This window comes from Vulpes vulpes, chromosome 10, assembly GCF_048418805.1.
Source record: "Vulpes vulpes isolate BD-2025 chromosome 10, VulVul3, whole genome shotgun sequence".
NCBI lineage: Eukaryota > Metazoa > Chordata > Mammalia > Carnivora > Canidae > Vulpes > Vulpes vulpes.
Window position 1 is genome coordinate 88,482,235 of NC_132789.1, and position 23,238 is coordinate 88,505,472.

The following is a 23,238-nucleotide window of genomic DNA, read 5'->3' on the forward strand; positions in this document are numbered from 1 at the left end:
GCGCTGGGCCTGGGGTGGGGGCGGTGGCAGGGGTGCCTGGCCTCATCCTGGCCCCCCAGTCAGCCCAGATTGGAAGCCAAGCAGCACAGGGGAGGAAGGTGGAGCAGGGCGCCCCACGGGCCTGCCCGCACCTCGCTCTTCTCAACTTGAAGCAGCTTCCGTGGACACTCTCTGGGCCCTGTCCCCCGCATTCCCCTGGCGGCTACCTGATGGGGCGGAACTCCACAGCTCTAGTGTTTTGCCATCAAGTAGCATTTCCCTCTTAGCTCCTTTTGGACAATCCTGTTGCTCTATAGTTTAAAAACCAGAGCAGGATCTGGGGCCTGTGTGTCAGATGTGCGGCCACCTTCTGGGTTCTCTGGGGGGCGGGGGTTCTCTGCACCCTCAGTATTTCGAGAGGAGTGTAGGTGGGAAGCAGCCTGGCTGGGGATCAGAGACTGTCAATGCAGACAGGGGAGGACAGTCCCCCACACACCGCAGGAGACCCTTAATCTTCAAACCCCATCTCCCCTGCCTGCCTCAGTGCCTGAGATGCCACCATTTGCACCCCTTTCTGGTTAAGATAGAGACCCCTTATTTCACTGCGAATATGTTTGTGTTTCTCATGAAGCCATCGTCCGTCCTGAGGAAAGCTGGCTGGCTCAGCTCCTCATCAGCTGGCATGAGAGCGGTGCCAGGGCCTGGGGGTGGTTTGGTGAGGAGCAGATACTGACCTCATTGTGCCCTGACACTGCTGGACCCTTCGACCTGGAGAGAAGAGACTCAACCGGGAATAAAAATAGAAAATAAATTCTATTTCTATTCTAAAAATAGAAAAAAAAATTCTCCCAAGTTTAAAAAAAAAAAAACAAAAACTCACCCGAGCCCTCCACCAAGGCCTCACATGCCCTGCCCGGGCCAGTCTGCCCTGGCAGGGGAGACCAACTGCGAAGACAGGCCTCCTCCCGACACACCTGGCCTGACGCACCTGGCCTGACGCACCTGGCCTCTACCAGATGCATTCCAGCCGGTGCCCTGCAAGTGTGGCTGCTTGCTCCATATATGGGAGCCCCTGCTTTTTAAGAGGAGCCTCACTTAATTCAATACCTTAGGGTCCCGCAGGCCAAGAGATAGCCCTATAGATAAAACCCCAAGGAGCTCAAGGCTTTTACCCTAATTGCTTCTAAAAATACTTTTTGGAAAGGCGTGCTCAAGTTCAATGTAATACTTTCAAACAGACCCTAAGGAAAAGGACCCTAGCGGGATCCTTCTCGAACACTGTAACCGTCCGATTGTGTGTCTCTCGTGCGGGATATTTAGCCCCAACTCCGTAATGCGTGGCCAGAGCTTCTGCAGCAGAGCTCGTTTTGCGCAGCCAGACTTCGGGCCTGTTGCTCCCCACGACACAGCCTGTCAGCTCTCCAGCTCTGCTCACTCTTCGGTCCTTGGAGGGACAATTAACCCATCTTTCTGGAGCAGCAGAGCCTGCCTCTTTGCAGATTAAAGTACTGTTGTTTGCTATAGGGAAGAAAATGCACAGGAGACCTGAGGAACTAATGTCAATGTTAGGAGCTTAAAGACCTGTAAGTAAACAAGGGGTTGGGTTCCATTTGTGTGTTTGCTTTGAGTTGCTCGCTCTGAGATATTGCTTTTTTTGTGTTTGCTGAGGAATATGTACTGTTTTCTTAAAAACAGACCAGGAAAGTGGCTCTGGGTTTTTTAAAAGCATAATTATTTGAGTAAAGCTATTGGTGCGGATGAGATGTGTTTTCCGTGGAGAACAAACAGAGCCAGGGATAAGCCCATGGGGCAGGATTTGGGGGCGTGCTGAGTGACCGCTGGCTTGCAAAACAGGGCACTTCGACTGCTGTCCCACCGAACGTGACTCATGTTAAAATAGATTGTTTTGGAAGCAGCAATGCCTGCATGCATTTCATTCTGGGAAAATAGAGTTCAGGCAAAATCGACCAGTGAATAAATGGGCATTCCTAGGATGGTATTGCTACACTAAACAATGTCTTGGAAAAACCAGTGCTTGCTAGTTTATTTTTAATGCAATATTCGGCCTGTCTGAGACAAGATGTGGTCGAGTTAGAGGCTGTTTGTGGAGATTATGGGAGGCCACAATAAGTACCGAGTTTCTCTTGTTTTTTTTTTTTTTTTTTTTTTAATTTACCCTTTTGTTCTTAATCCTCTGGGTGGAATGTGCCTCTTTTGTTCTTTGCTGCTCCTCTTCGGCAAGGGGTTCCTTTGAGTAGCCTGGGGAATGAGTGCCCTCTTCTGGAAAATTTACTAATTACAAATTCAGGAAGCGTTGGTCTGGTTGCCAAACAGGACCTGTATTTAAATGTTCTCGGGAGAGAACACAAAAGAAATTATAGTAGGTCTCATGCATTAAAGGGCCTGCATTTATCTTCATAGATACAACAGCTTGTTTTGGAATTTTCAAAGTGATTTGGAGAGACCAGGAGATCAATTATTTTAATAGTTTTTCTTATAAAGGTATGACCTCACTTTCTAGCCAAAATTTCATTTTTAAACCTAGTGATTTATGTTTTGCTCTAAATTACTTTTAAATGTATGATTTAAAACTCCTTCCTTTTAAAAGATTAGAAGCAAGATGAATAATAGCAAGGGCACATAGGACATTTTTTTTTCAGCAAAGATAGGTGGATCTTTAGTATCACTTCAAGAAGATAAATTATTTTTTGTAAATCCCAAATCAAATTATTGTCTTGCCTGTCAGTAATTTATCACAGAGTACTTAGGACAATATCCTCCACTTCCCTAAAGTGCTATTTACCAAAGATGAATCTGTCCATAATGAACATTGAAGAGTGAATACTCCATTATTTCTTTTTTTTTTTTTTCACTCAGCAGAGGAGGGGAGACTAGAATCCTCATGGCCTTGCTATTCCCTTAATCTTATTTGTGCGCATTTTCAGCTTGTGGATCATCAGCAAATTTCAGGTTTACCACTTCCTAACTGAAGACCTTGGATAGGTCATTTGGCTTTTGCAAACCTCAGTCTCCCCCTTTGGGACACGGGGATACTAGTGGTGATGATGGTGGGAATGAAATGAGCTAATCTATGCTTGGTGCTGAGCACTGCACCTTGCATTAAGAAAGTGTTCAGTAGGGGATCCCTGGGTCGTTCAGCGGTTAAGCATCTGTGTTTGGCCCAGGGGGCAATCCTGGAGTCCTGGGATCGAGTCCCGTGTTGGGCTCCCGGCATGGAGCCTGCTTCTCCCTCCTCCAGTATCTGCCTCTCTCTCTCTCCCTCATGAATAAAAAAAAAAAAAAAAGTGTTCAGTTAGTATTAGCTACCACTACCATCAGCATCAAAATCACTGTCTTTCTCTGCTCCTTTCTTTTCCACCCTTTTATTATAAAATAAAACTTATAGAAAATCTCCAAAACATGGGCAGCCCAGGTGGCTCGGCGGTTTAGCGTCTGCCTTCAGCACAGGGCATGATCCTGGAGTCCCAGGATCGAGTTCCGTGTCTGGCTCCCTGCGTGGAGCCTGCTTCTCCCTCTGCCTCTGTCTCTGCCTCTCTCTCTCTCTCTCTGTGTGTCTCTCATGAATAAATAAATAAAATATTTTAAAAAAAGAAAATCCCCAAAACAAACGCAGAGCTTAACGAGTCATTGTAAGGTGAACACCCACATAACCAAAAGTGCTGGCCACCCCAGGCTTCCCCTGTTCTCCTGTTCCCACCTCAGTTCTCTCCCTTATGTGAGAAGTAACCACTATGCTGATTTTTATCATGGTAACTTCCTTATTTCTTTGTGGTCTTTTTTTTTCTTTTTAAAGATTTTATTTATTCCTGAGAGACACAGAGACACAGGCAGAGACACAGGCAGAGGGAGAAGCAGGCTCCCCAGGGAGACCAATGTGGGACTTGATCCCTGGACTCCAGGATCATGACCTGAGCTGAAGGCAGATGCTCACCCACTGAGCCACCCAAGTGCCCCCTCTTTTTGGTCTTAACACCTAAATGTGCATACCTCCACACTGTAAGTTTTTAGTCTGGGCATCCCCCTCCTCTCATTTTTACATTTTATGTCTTTTAAGTTTATTTCATTTTTTAAATTTTTAAAAATATTTTATTTATATATGAGAGGGAGGGAGGGAGGGAGAGAGAGAGAGAGAAAGAGAGAGAGAGAGAGAGAATGAGCAGAGTGAGAGACAGAGGGAGAAGCAGTGCCAGATGCGAGGCTCCATCCCAGGATCCTGGGATCATGACCTGAGCCAAAGGCAGATGCTTAACCAACTGAGCCACCCAGGTGCTCTTTTAAGTTTATTTTAATCTATAGGTTTCCCTCCATTCCTCTCTTTCTTCTTCAATTTATCTGTTGAAGAACCTAACCTGTAGAGCACCTCAGAGTCTATATTTTGCCAACTGCATATCCATGCTGCAATCCAATATATTTCCTGTCTGCTGTATGTCCTGCAAATAGGTAGCTGGAGCCAGGGGCTGGGTCAGACTTATATTAAATGCTTTCAGCAGGACTGAAGGTGGAGGTGTATTCTTTCATCAGGAGGCAGGTTATCCCTGCTTGTTTTTTCGTGATGATACCAGCTGTTAAGGCTCAATGTCAAGAACCATGAATTCACCGGGGTCTGCAAAATACTGATATTCTAATTTCACCATTTATTTTCATTTACTATTTGGAATTCTTTCATAAAGGTCTGCATCTCTTCATGTTGCTTTTGGTTTCTCAGTGGCACAGATCACTTGGAAGAATTCTAATTTTCTTTGCTTTAATTACCAGTTTTCAAGAAAATGAATTAGTTCCCGTGGTGGTTTTATTGTTTTTTATTATTATTTTTTTAAAGATTTTATTTATTTATTCATTCATGAGAAACACAGAGAGAGAAAGAGAGAGGCAGAGACACAGGCAGAGGGAGAAGCAAGCTCCATGCAGGGAGCCCGACGCGGGACTGGATCCTGGGACTCCAGGATCATGCCCTGAGCCAAAGGCAGATGCTCAACCACTAAGCCACTCAGGCATCCCCATTTATTTTTTTAAAAAGATTTTATTTATTATTTGACAGAGAGAAGGAGAGAGAGCATGAGAGCATGACCAGGGATGAGAGGGGAAAGTGGGCTCCATGCGTGCCTGACATGAGGCTCCATCCCAGGACCCCAGGATCATGACCTGAGCCAAAGGCAGACACTTAACTGACTGAGCCACCCAGGTACCCCTCTCCTTCATTTACTTTTATACTTGTTCTTCATCTACATTGTCTGTACATACAGGCATAACATACTATGTACTCTCCTTTTAACCCTCTTTTAGTTCTACAAGTAATCTGGGTATGTCTAAGGTGCCTCACCAGTCCATATATCAATGTATCTCTAGTCATTTTGGTTTCCAGAGACTCATTCTCCACTTGATTCCTCAGGAAAGGCTCATGGAAGCAATATCCCCTGAGTCCCAGCATGCTGACAACATTTTGTACCTTTTACATAAAAGTCAATTTTGCTAGCTATGAAATCTTTGCTCACATTTTCCTTCTTCAGGTGTCTTAAACATATTACTTTATTCCAATTTCTTGTGATGAAAATCTGATTTTCTTTCTGAGAAAGACAGCATAGACAGCAAAGGACTCTTTTTTTTTTAAAGTCCACTATTTTTTTTTACCAGAATATATCTTGATGTCGGTTATTTAGAGTCAATATTCTGGATATGTGTTATGTCTGTCATTATGTAGTCTTAATCATTTTTACTGCAGGGAAGTCTTTTCAAATTATAATGTTCTGTACTTGCTCCTTTCTCTTGCTTTGAAGTGTTTCTTTAGAAATTCCTACTCTCCATATGTTGGATCTTCTTTGTTTCCAATATTTGTCACTTTCTCCTGAAATTTTAGGGTATCTTTCATTTCTTTTTGATTCTAAAAAACCCTTCATTTTCACCTTCTCTTTCTAAAGCATTTTCTGTTGTTTTGTTCAATCTATTCTTCAATCTTTTAGTTTAGTCCTCGTTTCTGAAATGATTTTTTTTTATTTCTAATTCTTTCTGAATTCTATCACCTCATTTTTGAGTTTGTTTAATTCTGGCTTACATTGTTCTTTTATGTCTTTTATAATTTTCTTCTCATCAACAAGAGCTTTTTGAGATAAAATTCTCATATCACACAATGCACTTATTTAGGTTGTACAGTTCAATACTTTTTAGTATATTTATGGAAATGTGCAGCCATCATCACAACATTAGACCATTTTGCCACCCCAAAAAGAAACTCTATGCCCACTAGTAGTTATTCTTTATTTCCCCTCAACTTCTAAGGCAATCTCAGAATATGTTCTATCTTCATAGATTTCCCTATTCTGGACATTTCATATAAATTAAACCTTTTATAGACAAAGAGAGGCAGAGACATAGGCAGAGGGAGAAGCCAGCTCTCTGTGGGGAGCTTGGTCCTCAATCCCAGGACCCCAGGATCACCACCTGAGCCAAAGGCAAGCACTCAACTGCTGAGCCACCCAAGCACCCCACAATATGTGCCCTTTGTGTATAGCTAGCTTTCCACTTAGCACAGTGTTGTCAGGGTTTGTCCATGTTGCAGCAGGTATCATTAGTTTATTCCTTCTTATGGCCCAATAATAGCCCATCGTATGGATATACCATACTTTGTTTATCCTTTTAGCAGTTGATGGACATTTACATTGTTTCTACTTTTTGGCTCTTACCAATAATGTTGTTATGAATATTCATGTGCAAGTTCTTGTGTAGACATATGTTTTCAGTTTTCTCGAGTCAATACCTAGAAGTAGAAATGCTGACTCGGGGGACGCGTGGGTGGCTCAGTGGTTGGGCGTCTGCCTTTGGCTGGGGGCCTGATCCTGTGGTGCCAGGATCGAGTCCCACGTTGGGCTCCCTGCATGGAGCCTGCTTCTCCCTCTGCCTGTGTCTCTGCCTCTCTCTCTCTGTGTCTCTCATGAATAAATACATAAAATCTTTTAAAAAGCAATGCTGAATTGTGTAGTAACTGTACATTTTACTTTTTGAGGAACTGCCTAGCTGTTTTCCAAAGTGGCTGCATCATTTTACAATCCCACCAGCTATGTATGATGTTTTCAATTTCTCCATATCCCTGCCAACCCTTGCTATTGTCTTTGTGATTATAGCCCTCCCGGGGGTGTGGTTTCGATTTGCATTTCCTCCAGAGCTAATGATGTTGAGCAGCTTCTTTCTTGTCCTTACTGTCCATTTCTATGTCTCCCTTGAAGGAATAGTTACTCAGTTGTGTCATTTTCTTTTCTTTTTCTTTTTTAATGATTATTTATTTATTTATTTGAGAGAGAAAAGGTGAGAGGGAGTGGCGGGATGGGTGGGCAGAGGGAGAAGCAGATTCCCTGCTGAGCAGGGAGACTGATGGGCTTAATCCTAGGACCCTGGGATCCTGACCCGACCTGAAGGCAGATACTTAACTGACTGAGCCACCCAGACATCTCTAGTTGTATCATTTTCTTAATGTATTTTCTTTAAAATTGTATTTATTTCAGGGAGAGAGCACATTTATTTAGAAAGAGAGCAGGGGGAGGGGCACAGTGAGAGGGAGAGAAGCAGACCCCCCCGCCCCCCCCTTGCAGTGTAGAGCCCAATGTGGGGCTCAATCTCACAAACCTGGGCTCATGACCTGAGCTGAGAAATTAAGAATCAGATGCTTAACTGACTTTGCCAATCAGAGGCCCCATCATTTTCTCAATGACTTTTAGCCCATTTTGAGAGAGAAAGTTATGGCTATGATTTTTTTTTTTGGTGGATTTTTTTTTTCTGGCATGCTTACAATGTCTGTAGTATAGCTGTTCCACATTTATTGCCCTTTTTTCCCTTAAGGACTTTATATGGAATTAGACTTTTTCTGTTGTGCATTTTTAAGGAAAATTAATTTTCCTTAACTTTTAGAAGGAGGCAGGGTAGCTTTTCTATCTTCATAGAGCTCCCTCTTGGTTTCTGATTGTACGCATATGTGTAATTTGCTTTCTGGTACTGTCTGGCTCTGTTCCTCTCCACCACTTTTATCTAGACCTTCCTTCTCTGTGTTGTCTCTATGTAATTGCACAGTTTCTCCTCTGTGTGGAGCTCCTTGCCTGGAGGGGACTCTGGCTAGACTCTGGGCAGTTCATGGGAGTTAGACTGAGCTTACTATGGACATCCTTCATTCACCTGTCATTGGACTGGATAAGTCCCTTCCAAGTCTCAGCTACTCCTCTCAAATTGTTCTCAGAGAACACCTAATGGGTACTTTGTAGTTGTGTTCAAAGGTCTGTCCGTCGCCTCATTGCCTCCTTTTGCTTTCTTCTGTACAGATGCCATAAGCCTTGTGGCTATTTGCTTGTGGTTTGGGGTTTGTGGGGATGGCTCAGATTCCAGTCTCATGGTAAAAGATGTCTGTGGATTTTTGGTTTTGATACTTAGTTGCTCAGTCTGTTTTTATGAGGGAATTTGGTATGACTTAAACACTATGCTATCACGGTGCCTGGCTGGCTCACTGCATGCGATTCTTGATCTCAGGGTGATGAGTTCAATCCCCACACTGGGTGTAGGGCTTACTTAAAAATAAAGACAAAACAAATAAATAAACTCTATGCCATCACCACTTCCACCTTCCTAGGAAGACTCCCTCTTGGACCATTTCACTGATAGTGAAATTTAATTTGCCCTTCTCTTTTGCTCTTTACATTGAACTTAATTCATCTGTCTAGTGCACACTCAGGTTGAGGTTGATAATCATATTGAGGATCATTAGTTACTTCAAATAGCATATGTTCTTCATCACTAGAGCTAAATGCTATGGATGCTCTGGGTTCTTTCAAATCACACACGTCAGTAAGCAATGCTCAAGGCCAGTGATTCAGCAGGTCCACTCAGGGCCTCTGACCAAGAGCTGAGCCACATCGGATCAGGCTGGGACTTATATTTTCTGGCCCTTTTGCATGTCTGCTATACATCTTGCTGATATTTTACCTCTTGCTGAGAACTTACTAGGGACATGCTTTGTGAAAATTTCAGGATTTCCCTTCCTAACCCATGTGCTAAACGTCTGGGATCCAGTGGATTCTGTGGACTCTATACAAGCTCACAACCTCCAGAACAGGGATAACCTGAGTCTAGACTAATCTGCTGTGACTGAATTGTTCTTGTAGTCATTAGCTCCATAGGCATTTATCAAGTGCCAGCTATATACCAGACACACAGTGCTGGATGCTAAGAATATCAAGATAAATGTGATGTGCTCTTGCCCTTCCAGGGATAGAGAAGGATGATACACAAATATTAATTATGATGCAGGGAAATAATTGTTAGGACAGAAATGCAGATCATATGATATTCTATGGGAAAGGTGCAAAGAAAAAGGAGCAACTAACTGTTAATAGGAATTCCTATGGCAGCAAATAAAGCTTCACGTGTTCTATGTCCTAATATAAAAGTGTGTGTATTTGGCAAAGGTGAGAATGGAATACACAATTGTGGAAATAGTCTTTGCATTAGCAGAAGAATAATGGGCATTTTATTTTGTTAAATTTTTATTGTTATTACTTTTCAATAATGGGTACTGTTTTATACATGTACACACGCACACATACATACACATGCATGAACGTGACTCAGCTAGTTTCTTGATGCACTTTTCACGTGTAGATAAGCAAACCTCTTGGCCCTGATGGTAGACACCTAGGAGGGTTTCCCTCCTCTTTCCCTCCTCCTGTATAATAGCTGGAAAACACCATGGGACTTTAAATGTGTCACCATCGCTATGATTTTCAAAAGAGAAAAGAAGTAGAAAAAGCTGCGAGGAAAACGACTGGTGTAAATCCCAGACAGGACAGTTTTGGAGCAGACGCTAGAGAAGGGAAATGCCAAGCAGGTGTCTTCAGAGTCATAACGGGACCTTTCAACAAGCCTGGCAGAAGGCATCTTTGTGACTGAGAGATTCAAGGGACACTCAGGGATGGTCACGTGCAGGGAATTCACAGGCCCTCCGTGGCAGAGGGACAGAGAGACAGCAAATGGAACTAGCCCAGAGGTAGTTCTCTGGCTGCACCAGACTGGGGAGAGCAGAGGGATTTTAATATGGGGATTTTTTTTTAAAGATTTTATCTATTTATTCATGAAACAGAGAGAGAGAGAGAGAGAGGCAGAGACACAGGCAGAGGGAGAAGCAGGCTCCCTGAAGGGACTCGATCCCAGGACCCTGGGATCATGAGCTGAGCCAACGGCAGATGCTCGACCACTGAGCCACCCAGTGCCCCCAATATGGGTTTTAGAGAAAATGACCCACGTGCACTCTTCATGCAGACAGAATAAGAGAGGCTGAACTATGTTAGAAAGGGAGAGACACTCGATTAATCTTGGACTTAATCTAGGAGGCTTGTCAACCGGGGCACTAGAAGCTACATTCTGGTCATTGTAGCATCAGCTGAAGAAGTTCCCTAGAGCCCTGCTCCCACCTTCCAGCACCTGCTTGCATTCCCAGCTCTGTGGGAACACAGCCTGCCGTCTGAGCAGTGTCAGGAACTGCAAACAGCGAAGCAGGTACCTCCCTTCCCTGCCCAGCCAGACTGTAACTCAGAACCATGAATGAAAGTCTCGCCGCCTCCTGAGGCTGACACTCTCTAAACCGTCCTCTCCTGGCTCACGACCCCCACCCCTCCCAGAACGCTGAGGCCGATTGGCAGGATTTTCAGGAGACTGCTAGACAGAGTGTGGCATCCACTTGGCATCAAACTTACCAAATTACAGATAAAGGATTTCCGTGTGTCTGAAAAATCTGAATTTTTCTAAATCAAATTTGATTGAACATGTCTCAGGGGAGCTCTATATTATTTTTATTTTATTTTATTTTTAAAGATTTATTTATTTATTTATTTATTTATTTATTTATTTATTTATTTATGATAGACATAGAATGAGAGAGAGAGAGAGAGAGGCAGAGACACAGGCAGAGGGAGAAGCAGGCTCCACGCAGGGAGCCCGACATGGGACTTGATCCTGGGTCTCTAGCATCAGGCCCTGGGCTGAAGGTGGTGCTTACCACTGAGCCACCCAGGCTGCCCCTCTATATTATTTTTAAAAATGATTTCAGTGGGAGAAAGAAGGAAGGGAAGGTTTTGGGGAGGGGGTGTGTTTCCTCCCATTATTGAATTTTTTTAAGAGGATTTTTTTTCATGGGTTCAGTGGCAGAGTGCAGACAGACACGTGGCAGGTGTTTGACATCAAGGATACTTCAGTCTGATTTCCTGGGTATGGGGTTCTCAGGAGCGAGGGTGGGCGTGGGGGGTAAGGGTGAGAGCAAGCATGAGCAGCTGTTTCTCCAGCCAGAGGGGCTGGGAGGCTCCCAAGGGTGGAAGCTGCTCCCCAGATTACAGGGGATGGGCCTGGGATTCCAGGGACCTGCAGCATCTGCCCTGGAACAATTTACCATCCAGCTCCAGCCAAGAATCACTGACCGCGAACACGGGATCAAGTGTTCCTGGGACACAACAAAGGCCGGTGTTGGTTGAAAGGGAGAAAGCGCCAAACAATCTCGTTAGCATCAGCATTCCTATCATCACCCTCTGAACTCCTTTTTGGGTTTGATTTGGTTTCCTGCTATGGTCATGTGCAGCCCTTATCTGAACAAGGACACCCTCCTCTGGTCTCTGGGATCTGGCTGGTGGCTGGCAGCTTATCTGAAATGACAGAAGCTTCTATGACTCAGAGAGCTAAGTGCCTCTTTTCTTCTTTTAAACAAAAGCCTTTGGTAGCAGAAACACTAATTTCTCTCTTGTTTCCTGCAAAGCATGAAATATATGCACCTCCTCCAAATTCTGAGGGTTGCCGAAGCACGATCCTCTGCTGTGACAATGACATGTTTTACTGTGCCAGAAAACGTCTTGGTTGGACTAAATGAAAGTGTGTTGCACTTAAAATCTGATAAATAACTATCTGAATACACAGAATGAGATAATCATCTTGGGTACCAAATCTTTCTTTTCCCCTGGAAAGGATTTATCACAAAGCCTTTCACAGAGCAGGGTCCATTGTTCTTTTATGATAAGAAAGAGCCTATAGAGGTTCAGCTAGTGGGCCACCTGAGCTCAAGTCTGGCTTTGCTATTTGTATCCACTGGGATTTGGGGTGAGCTAAATAATCGCTTTGTGCCAAACTTCCTCATTTGTGCCATGAGCCTGCTGCACTGAGCTGCCCTGATGATTCCATGAGATAAAGCCTGGAAGAAAAAGAAAATCAGCCTAGTGCCTGGTACAGAGAAACACTCAGTAAATGTTAGCTATTATTATCAAGTTTAACAATTGTTTCTAAACAATTTTACAAACCGGTAAATGCAAAGATAGGCAATATAAACAGGGAGGGATCATTCTTAAACCCAATGAATTAAAAAAAAGAAATTAGGTGCCATAAAACACGTAATCTGAAAGAGGGCCCCTGTCTCTACTCCCAGGGTTGTCTCCTACCATGTGCCGAGAGAATGCAGAGAATTCATCGCTTTCATCATCTGCAGGGGAAATGATTTTACGTCCAGTATCTGCCCTAGAAATGCCCATGCCACCAGCAGCTCAGCATACACACCATGCATTTGCAGACCAATGAATCCTAAGCCTTGATTTATGTTGTGTCAAGTTGCAGACCCAGGCAACAGGCTTCTCCAAACGCACCAAGGGGGGTGGACACAAGGCTGGCCCCAGCTGGTAGGAGTATAAACCCGGTATGAATGGGGCTGAGGAAGGGGAGAGGGCAGAGAACACTTGGGGTAGTACACAAGAAGAATCTTCTGCCCTCAATGTTTGGGTTTGCCTATAAAGTCACAGGGCCTAAATATAAGTCAGTGAAGAGTTGTTGTTGTTTAACGTTTTATTTATTTAAGTAATCTCTACACTCCACATGGGGTGCAAACTCATGACCCTGAGATCAAGAGTCACGTGCTCTTCCAACTGAGCCAGCCAGGTGCCCCAAGTCAGTGAAGAGTTTTGATAAGCACATTTAAAATCATATTTTAAAAATATGCATAAAATCTGTCATTTTAACCATTTTTAAGTGTGCACTCTTGTGGCACTATGTACTTTCACACTGCTGTCCCACCATCACCACCATTCACCTCCAGAAAGGCATGTTCTTATTGTGGCTGTTGGGCACAGAGGATCAAGGATGAAATTTTGTTCAACAAAATGTCAGAAACCCGGAGCAGCTAGGGGGCTCAGTTGGTTACATGTCTGACTCTTGATTTTAGCTCAGGTCACAACCTCAGGGTCATGAGATTAAGCCCCAAGTCAGGGGTGGAGGGGGGGGTGGAGGGGGGGTGGAGGTGGGGGTCCATGCTCAGTGGGGAGCCTGTTTGAGAGTCTCCCCTTCTGCCCCTCCCCCTGCTCACTCGCTCTCTTAAAATAAATAAATCTTTAGAAAAAAAAACTGTCATAAACCCATGTCATGTGTGTCCATACCATCAGGAGAAACTGAGGTTTAATAGGAATTCAAAGGAAGGGATGCCCTTGTGGGACACAGGCTGCCTAGCAAGAGTTCTGAGAAACGGTGAAACCAGGATTTCGGGCCTCTGAACCACACAGCCCTCACCAGGTTCCTGCGGACCCAATTCCCACTGTGGTCGCTCTGGGCAGAAGGGAGCAAAAGTCAGTTAGGCTTTGCTTCTGGCCCTTTGGCAAGGCCCTAGTCCCCTACTTCATTCCCTCTTGCTCCTGACTCAAAGGACGTGTTTCCATTAAGCCTTTCATTAAGTGTCATGCAGGGCCTTAATTCCTGCTTCAATTTGCAACCCAGGAACCTTTGGTACCCATGGCTCTTCTCTCTCTCTCTCTCTCTTTTTAAAGATTTATTTACTTATTCATGAGAGACACAGAGAGAGACAGACACAGGCAAAGGGAGAAGCAGGCTCCCCACTCGGAGCTGACGTGGGACTCGATCCGGATCCTGGGATCACAACCTGAGCAGAAGGCAGGCACCCAACCGCTGAACCACCCAGGTGTCCCATGCAGCTCTCCTCATCCTCCAGTCACACTCCCAGCCTCCTCCATCCCATGGTCCTCGCTCTTCCCCGAGGTGGCCCAGTGTGAGATCCTGAGTGTTGGAGCCAGACAGGCCAGTTCCAAGCCTTGCCCTGTCACAGTCACGTGCCCTTAGCCACGTCCCAGCTGTCTCCTCATCTACAAAATGGGAATCAGATCCCTGCATTGAAAGTCTTGCAGAGGGCCCTGGAGTCGGTGCTCAGAACAAGCCAGTTTCCCTCGCTGGACAATGCATGGCCCGTAGCAGAGTGCATTGCACTTCTGATCATTTTCTTTTCCTTTCTTTGTTCTATTCCAAAAATGTATTGCTATTCAATGTAGTGGGTCCACGTGATACACTTTTGGGGCTGTAACAACGAGAAAAGGCTACAGGTGAATGGAAAGAGCGCAACAAGGACACGAAGCGGAGCGCTAGGCACACAGTAGGTGTGCAGTCGCGGTTGTCAGACTCTGCACTGACCAGGAGGAGGTGGGAGGGCTCTGAGCTTCTCCAGAAGGAGCTCTTGTTCCCTTTGGTCAGAGATGGGACCATCAAATTCACACATTTTGTGCTTACAGATCTGTATACTAAGACCAAAGGCAAAAGAAATGCTGATTTCTCACATGATTTTTTTTTTTTTCCTGTTGATAGGTCACAATAGTCAGGAAGAATTTTGAGCACTTGGCAGTTTTGCACCTTAGTGCTGACCTAGAAGGAGAGAGGGTGTGGCATTTACAGATAAGTAACTGAAGGCTAAGGTCAAATGAATGGAGGACCTAATTAGTTTCCTAAACAGAGAAAGGTCTGGTGCCTGCCTGTCCCCACTGCCTTCTGAGGGTGCTGCTAGCTCCAGCCCGACGAGCTCTGGTCTCTGGCTTCTGTTAATGTCCCCCTTAGTCTCAAAGGACATTGCTCTCTAATACTAATATACAATTTTAATGTTTAGATAAATCAAGTGTGCCTTAAAAGGAAAACCGTGAATTTAAGCCTTGTAGTGAAATAGGCAGCTTAGTTTGCAGTGAAAAAACAAGACTGGAAATGGTGAGAAACCAGCAGAGTCAGCCAGGCTAGCCCTCGGTGGCTGTGTTCCTCCTCTCTCAGCCCATATGGTGACACTCCTATGGGCTCCCAGCCCAGAGGGTGGCAGTCAGGATGCGCGGTTTCCAGAACATAATGGGGCTAAATGAAAGGTCTCTAACTCCAACTTTCAATTATAGCTTAGAAACGGTTTTAGTAATAGAATTGAAGCAGAGATCAGCTACGGGAAAGATGCGTAATCAGATTTTCCATGTCTGAAATTGCTCTGGGGGAGGGATCATTCATTTATTCAACAAATATTTGTCAAAGATTCACTATGGGGACGCCTGGATGTCTCAGTGGTTGAGCATCTGCCTTTGGCTCAGGAAGTGATCTCGGGGTCCTGGGATGGAGTCCCAAATCGGGCTCCCCACAGGACTCCTGCTTCTCCCTCTGCCTGTGTCTCTGCCTCTCTCTGTGTTTCTCAGAATAAATAAATAAAATATTTTTTAAAAAAGACATACTATGGTCCCTGGTACTGGGGTACAGTGGTGAATGCACACATGACTCTGTCCACATGGAGTTTATAGTCAAGCACAGAGGAGATGGGCAATAACCAAATGACTCTGCAATTCCACTGTGTATGGGCTATGAATTAAAGATCTAGCAGGGTGCCTTGGCAGCTCAGCTGCTTAAGCATCCAGTTTCAGCTCAGGTCATGATTCCAGGGTCCTGGGCTCCCTGATGAGTGGGGAGTCTGCTTCTCCCTCTCCCTCTGCCCCTCCTCCCACTCTGCATGCTCTCTCTCTCAAATAAATAAACATCTTTAAATTTAAAAAATTACAAGCATATTTAGACACTGTTAAGGAAGTCTTAGATAGATTTTGTGGATTAAATGTGTAGAGAAACTTCCAGTGTAAAACCATCTTAAGATCCTGAATAAAATATAAAGACCATAATCTTCTTTTTTGTCAGTTAAGGTACAATTTACATATAATGAAATTCACTGATGTTAATTGTACAGTTCAATGAAGAACGAATGAATGTATACAGGCACATAGCCACCAGCACCACCATGGTAGAGCACATTTCCATCACCACACAAAGTGCCCTGTGCCCTGTGAAGTCAATCCCTACCCCCCATGCTCCGTCCGTATCTGGTATTTTCAGTATTCCCACCGGAAAGCACTCTTACCACAAGCACACCTAATTGGCATGAAAGCAAATCTGCCACAATAGATGACATCAAAAAATAAAAGGGAGACATTCATTAAAGAGGACATAATGGAACATGAAAATTAATAGCAAAATTATAAAGACTTGATTGCAAAATACAAAATATTTGAATATGTGAAAGATGTGCATAGATTCATGGCAAAACTATGCAAAAAACTGATTTAATTTTGTGGATTGTACCCAAGCATTTGTCTTCAAAATCTCTTGTTCATAGTATTATCCTTTGTTTTTTCTTTTTGATTCTGCCTCTTGTTCAGCACCACACTTTCTTTAAATTTATTTATTTATTTATTTATTTATTTATTTATTTATTTATTTATGGGGAGGGGAGAGAGAAAGAGAGACAACCCATGAGTGGCTGGGGGGTGGGTGGTGAGGAGCAGAGGGAGAAGGACAAGCAGATTCCCTGATGAGAGTGGAGCCTAATATGGGGCTCTATCCCAAGAGTCTGAGATCATGACCTGAGCTGAAATCAAGAGTTGGACACTTAACTGATTGAGACAGCTGTGCGCCCCAGCATCACACTTTTTATTTTTTCACTAAAATTTTTTCCTACATTAAAAGAAGTATCAGTTTCCAAATACCAAGATGCATATGTATAAACAACCTTTCTATTGCATGGCGAGAGACTTCTGCTATTGTTGGTTCTTGATGCATTGTCACATGTCCATTGATAGATGTTCCAAAATCCTACAGGAAATGTGGGTTCAAAACGTTGCACCACTGTATAGACCATTATGAAGGTTAAGATTTAAGTAATATAAAAATGAGAGTACTGCATCAATGGATAGATGAAACTCAACCGTCATTTTGTTATCTTTTTTTAAAAATATTTATTTATTCATGAGAGACAGAGAGAGAGAGAGAGAGAGAGAGGCAGAGACACAGGCAGAGGGAGAAGAAGGCTCCATGCAGGGACCCCGATATGGGACTCGATCCCAGGACTCCAGGATCACGCCCTGAGCTGAAGGCAGAGGCTAAACCGCTGAGCCACCCAGGGATCCCCATTTTGTTATCTTTTATGGCAAAATTGCCCTCCAGTCAATGAGTTACGCAATGAAAATGTTTATGGCAAAAATATTTGCAGGAAGGATGCTTACGGCAAGACTACAGAAACCAACCTGATCCCTGGGAACCATTGATTCACTTCTTGTTACTATAGTTTTGCCTTTTCTAGAATTTCATATAAATGAAATTATACATTATGTAGGCTTCTGTGTTTGAATTCTTTCACTTAGCATCATGCTTTTGAGATGTCTTCATTTTGTCATGCATGTCAGGAGTCGGTCCCTTTCTGTTGATGAGTGGTATTCCCCTGGATGGATATACCACAGCTTGTTTTATTAATTCGCCAGCTGATGGAAATTTGAATTGTTTCTGGTTTTGAGTTGTGAATAACGTGGATAGAAATATTCACCTATAAGTCTTTGGGTAGACATACATTTTCTTTTTTTAAAGATTTTATTTATTCATGAGAGACACGGAAAGAGAGAGGCAGAGACACAGGCAGGGGGAGAAGCAGGCTCCATGCAGGGAGCCCGATGCTGGACTCGATTCCGGGACTCCAGGATCATACCCTGGGCTGAAGGCGGCGCTAAACCGCTGAGCCACCCAGGCTGCCTTACATTTTCATTTCTTTTGGGTAAATACTTAGGAATGAAATGACTGTATCTTATGGTAAGCAGAATTCTGGGGATGATCCCCAAGGACCGTCACCCTTGTATGACCCTCTCTCCTTCGACTGTGGGTGGAACAGGTGAATATCATGAGATATAACTCTCTTGATTATGTTACCTTACAGGCAAAGGGAGATTCTCTGTGTGGGCCTAATTTAATCACATGCACCCTTCAAAAGTGGTAGACAAAAAAGGAAGTCAGAAAGATGCTAAGCGCAGGGTGGTTCAGTGAGTCCTTACTGGCTTGGATATGGTGAGGGCCCCTAAGAAGGAATGTAGACACTGTGCAGGAGGTGAGAGGAGTCTCCAGCTGATAGCTGGCAAGGAAATGGATACCTCAGATCTGCAGCCAGGAGGAACTGAATTCTGCTAACAACCTGAGTGAGCTTGGAAGCAGATTTCCTTCTGGAGCCTCCAGAAGAGGACTCAGCCCAACACCTGGACTGCAGTCTTGTGATCTTGTGATCCTGCCAGCAGACACTGTTTGCCAGTGTTTGCCAGTCCCAGCCGCAGTGTTTCAGATTTCTGACCTTCAGAACTATAGCTAATAAAGGAAGGTAAATTTTAAGCCACTAAACTTGTGATAATTTGTTATAGCAGCAGAAAACTAATATATATGGCATATGTATGTTTACCTTCATAATAAAGTGTTAAATTGTTCCCAAACATGGCTATACCAGTTTTATACTCCCACCTACGATGTATGAGAATTCCAACTCTTCCACATTATTGACAATACTTGATATTGTCTTTTGCATTTTTTAAAAAAGACTTTATTATTTGTTTGTTTGTTTGACAGAGAAAGCGAGAGAGCACAAGCAGGAGGAGTGACAGAGGGAGAGTGAAAAGCAGACTCCACTGAGCAGGGAGCCTGATGTGGGGCTGGATCCCAGGACCGCCAGGATCATGACCTGAGCCAAAGGTAGATGCTTAACCCATTAAGCCACCCTGGTACCCCTGTCTTTTTCATTTTGTAGCCATTCTTGTGAGTGATATTTCATTGTGCTTTTAATTTGCATTTCCCTAGTGATGAACAATATTAAGCAGCCTTTCACGTTATTATTTGCTATCCATATATCTTCTTTAGTAAAATGTCTGTCCATAACTTTTACCCACTTTCTAAATCGTATTATCTTCTACTTTCAAAGCACTGCTGGGCTGGCGGCAAAGTAAAGGGAATAGAAAGCAAAACTATGAGAAAGCCTGATTGCGCAAGGGTAAGAAAGGGTGGAGCAGGCCTTTGCTGAGAGGGGTGGAGGAGAGGTGTTTGCCAGTCCCAGAGTCAGAGTTTAAATGAGTCACATGCAGAGGGCAGGAGATAAAAAGCATGTGGCTTAAGCAGGATGGGAGGCCACAACCCCTGAAAGACCAAATAATGGTCATACAAGAAAACAACTTACCTGAATAAGATGTTACCTATCACAACTGTGATGCTGGTGAAATACAGGAAAATCTCCCTCAAGGAGTCCCAACTGCAGGCTTCCACTACTCACACGTGTTTGAGCCCAAAATTTATCCCTTCTAGAGAATGTAGTATAAATGGACCTGAAAACTTTAAATTGAAACTCTATTTTAGAGTGGCTCCATGTTAGAAGTGCCCCCACATCCCCAATTCATCTACCTGGTCATTGCACCATAATGCAGGACTCAAAGAGGAATCCACAGGTAAAGTTCTAAAGTACATGAATTCACAATAAATAAAAATCACTGAATAAACAAGGACTAGTGACATCATGAATGAAGATCATCTGAGACAATAATACTGGACCGCAAAGATTAATACCGGAATGACTGGATACAGAATATGAAATAAGTGTGTTTAATACTTTTGGAGAGATAACATAATAAAAGCATAACAAGGACAAAAACATTAAAGGTTGACATATTACCTAGAAAAGAAGTAAAAATTGCATGACAGCTGATTACTCAACGGGAACAACACAGCCAGGAGACAATGAGTACCTTCAAAGTGCCAATTGAAAATAACCATGAACCTAAAATTATATGTTATGAAACTATATTTCAATAAAGAAATCAAAATAAAGATATTATCAAACCAAAATGAGCAGATCTGAGTGACAAAAACCATCGCTATGAATCTTAGGGATGTACTTCAAGGAAAAAGAGAATGATCTCAGAAGTTTCCGAGATGCTAAAAGGAATGGTGAGGAATATCAGCAAAAACTGGACAGATGTAAATAATATTGCATATAGAGCATGAAAATGTCTAATTGAAGGTTTAAAAAAAAATATCCAAGGGAGGGGCACTTGGGCCATGGACTCTTGGTTTCGGCTCTGGTCATGAGTCCTGAGAGCAAGCGCTCAGCAGGGAGTTGGCTTAAAGATTTTCTCCCTCTGCCCCTACCCCCACTCTATAGTGCACACACTATTTCTTTCTCTCTCTCTCTCTCAAATAAATAAATAAATAAATCTTTAAAAAAAATACCCAAGGAAGAATTTAAAACCTGTTAAAAAAATAGCCCCCAAATTGGATTTTGATATAATGAACACGTTCTCTGTTCTTCACACCTTATACACTTAATTCTCCCAACCGCTTTATGAGGAAGGTGTTATTATTAGCCTATTTTTCAATTCCAAAGATACACATAACCTTGAAGTGTCACCAGAGACTTTCACCAAGTCTATCAGATGCTGAATCTATTCTCTTGAGCACTCTACCACTCTGCCCTCACTGGCAATAGCTGTTGTGGAAAATATAGGCAAGTATAAAGAAATATAGAAAAGTGCTGTAGGCAAGCATAAAGCCAAGAAGTCCCCTGACTCATGATTATCACATGTATAGTGTATGTATATGTAAGTACACAAAACATGTCATTTTGAAAAAGATTAGGATCATACCTATTTGTTGTTTTGCTCATTTCATATTACTGGTTAATATAATATTCTAACTATAATTATCTTGCTTTTAATTATTCTTTGGAAAGATATTTTTAAATGATTGCATTGCTTAGTATTTTTTAACCTCTTTACCCCTATTCGCATCTTCTGCAATGTTCACTCTTAATTTTTGCTAGAAGTGAAGATAATCTGTTTCAATACTTTTATTTTTTTCAAATTTGAAGCATATTAGGTGAGGGAGGTGGGTTTTCTATAGCTGGGTATACACTTTTTTTTTTTTTTTAAGATTTTATTCATTCACAAGAGACACAGAGAGAGAGGCAAGCTCCACGCAGGGAGCCAGATGTGGGACTGGATCCCAGGACCTGGGGATCAGGGGATCACTACCTGAGCCAAAGGCAGATATTCAACCACTGAGCCACCCAGGTGCCCCGATATATACATTTTTGTTTTCAAGACCTTCATTTGCAAATAAACATCTGTGTCATATGATCACAAAATTATGTGCTTCAAAGGAGATTCAGGGTAGAAAATGTGGATTTTCAAAACATACAAATTAGATGGTTTTGACAAAAGTCCTTGCTTTATTACAAAATTTTCCTGTATGTATTCTTTTATATAAACTATAACTTTAAGATACAGAAATGTCATTTCTTTATGAAAATTGGAAAAAAAAGAAAATGGGATGCATATGGAACTTCACATAAATGCATTTATGAGTTTAAAAGAGATGCATTTGTACTTGTGTGTATATATGTGCACATGTATTATATTTCAGTCTCAAGCCAGAGGTTATCATGTTATTATAATGTGAATAATAAAATCTCATTAACTCAAATATGCCACTAATTTTAAGCTTTTAATTACTCAGATATGAAATATACAATTTATAGTAAGGAGAAACCAATACCAGTATGTGTGTGTATTCAATCCTGTTAGGCTTTGCACAAAGCACTAACTTGTTTCATTTTATTTTCTTAGTACTTGTTTTCTGTTTGATGAGCATAAAATGTCCATACCCAAAGTAACAAGACGTCATATGAACATTTAAATTTTTTTTCTCTAAGAGACACACAGAGAGAGGCAGAAACATAGGCAGAGTGAGAAGCAGGCCCCTGCGGGGATCCGGATGCAGGACTGAATCCCAGGGCCCCCGGCTCATGAACTGAGCCAAACGGCAGACGCTCAACCACTGGGCCACCCAGGTGCTCTGAACACTTAAATTTTCAACAAATAATACGGACAGTCTCATCCACCCTTCTACAATCCCCCACCTAAAACTTCACCTGAAACACAGCTGAGTTTTGTAACCCTGTGTTCATCACAGCCTGTAGCGCAGGGCTGTACTCCAAACAATTCTTGAGTTTCTGTGCATGGGGTCATCCTCGGTCAAGTATTATTCCCACCCGCCTCCCTTCTCTCCATGCATCTTTGCGTGCCCCTCCCCGCTTCTACCGCGAGCTCGCTAGTACTCAGCCTGGGCCAAGCAACTTTTACACAGTATCTTGGGCAGGAGAGAAAGGCAAACACGCTGCAGGGAACGGTGGGATTCCTTCGAGAGCTAAGTATAGGTTTGTTGACGCGGCGCGGGGTGGGGGGCGAGCCACGCGGTGCCCGGGTCACGGGGGTCTGCGCCCTCCAGTGACCCGCACGCTCGGGCTCCCGTGCGCGGCGCCACTGCAGCGGAATCCGGTTCGGAGCAGGCGTCCACTGACATCCTTCCCGGACCGCCCCAAGCCAGCGCGCAGTTGCCAGGGTAACGGCGAGTCTGCAGGGACCGGCTCTCCGCGTTTCCACGGACACGGCTCCCCAGGCAGGTGCGGCGGCGGCGGGCGGGCGGGCGCAGCCCCGCGGGGTGGAGCCCCAGGGGCGGGGCGGGGCGGGGCCCCGGGAGCCCGCGGGGCGGGGCGGGGCGGGGCGGGGCGGGGCGGGGCTGGCAGGTGCCGCGCGCCCCGCATCGGCTCCACCGACGTCTACGATTAAAAGCGCTACTTTCCGAGAGACACCGCGCTCGCAGCGCAGGACGACGACTTCCTTCCGGCCTGACTAGATCCAGCCGCTCTCGGGCGCTGTCTGCGCGCTGGAGATGGTCCAGGTCACGGAGGCTGTGCAGAGGCGCTGCCCCAGACAGTAAGGCTCCGTGGGCGAGAGCGCTCTGGAGAGGTGGGGGCCCTAGTGGGAGCCTCCGGGGCAGGGGGGACACGCTCCCACGCCTCCCGCGTGCGCCTCGCCTGGGCCCGGGGGCCTCTCCAGGCCCAGGCGTCCAGTGGGGCGAGGCGAGGCTGGCGGCGTTGGCGAGGCGCCCCCGACCGACCTCGGCCGCGGCGGGTTAGGGTCGCCGGGTAGGCGCCCGCCTCCTGTTCGGTTTCACGGATGCTGCTGGGGAGCGTGTGGGGAGAGGCCCAGGGCGAGCGGAGAGGACTGAGGGTGCTGGAGGATTCCTGGGTCGGGGCTGCTCGGC

General features: G+C 44.3%; 1 protein-coding gene and 1 long non-coding RNA gene across 12 annotated transcripts in view; both read left to right on the forward strand.

The window, feature by feature from the left end:
• The first annotated feature begins 1,336 nt into the window (after positions 1 to 1,336).
• LOC140594247 (uncharacterized) lies at positions 1,337 to 21,615 on the forward strand. Its single transcript, XR_011994985.1, has 2 exons — positions 1,337 to 1,562; positions 18,718 to 21,615. It is a non-coding gene; the product is annotated as an uncharacterized lncRNA (long non-coding RNA).
• Positions 21,616 to 22,233: 618 nt separating this feature from the next.
• Positions 22,234 to 23,238, forward strand: part of TRIM2 (tripartite motif containing 2) — a 170,468-nt gene continuing 169,463 nt past the window's right edge. The window contains exon 1 of one of the 11 annotated variants that reach the window (XM_072724878.1): positions 22,234 to 22,594. The gene's annotated coding sequence lies outside the window, so the exon portion shown is untranslated. Of the gene's footprint in view, positions 22,595 to 22,682; positions 22,941 to 23,238 lie in introns of those variants that run through there. The other 10 variants (XM_072724868.1, XM_072724866.1, XM_072724870.1 and 7 more) reach the window with 10 other exon arrangements.